This window comes from Habropoda laboriosa, unplaced genomic scaffold (assembly GCF_001263275.1).
Source record: "Habropoda laboriosa isolate 0110345459 unplaced genomic scaffold, ASM126327v1 scaffold64, whole genome shotgun sequence".
Classification (NCBI taxonomy): domain Eukaryota; kingdom Metazoa; phylum Arthropoda; class Insecta; order Hymenoptera; family Apidae; genus Habropoda; species Habropoda laboriosa.
This window is the reverse complement of record NW_017100183.1, coordinates 1,830,410-1,830,691: the sequence shown is the minus strand read 5'-3', so window position 1 is coordinate 1,830,691 and position 282 is coordinate 1,830,410. Positions and strand designations below refer to the sequence as shown.

The window sequence follows — 282 nt, the reverse complement described above, 5'->3', positions numbered from 1 at the left end:
GGGGGGGGGGGAAAGAAGAAAAGGGAGATTTAAAGGGACGCAATAAAAGTGTCGTGGCTATTTCAGGGATAAATATAGTATTAGAGAGGTTGTGAGCAGGGAGAAAGGATAAAGAGACTCTGCAAAGGAGGAGAAAGCACATTAGAAACAAGGAAAAAGTATCTAGACAGCTACCGTCCTCTTCATTGATTTTTCAAACGCGTCTCACAGCCAATGATTCTCGAGAAATCTCGAAACGCAAGTCGCCAAGCGGAAATGGATGAAATTAAAAAAAACGAAAGG

At 42.2% G+C, this 282-nt stretch overlaps 1 protein-coding gene across 1 annotated transcript in view; it reads right to left on the bottom strand.

Annotated features, from left to right (window-relative positions):
- LOC108579220 (ubiquitin carboxyl-terminal hydrolase 3-like) overlaps positions 1 to 282 on the bottom strand; it is an 8,732-nt gene that overhangs the window by 7,496 nt on the left and 954 nt on the right. The gene's annotated exons all lie outside the window — the stretch shown is intronic.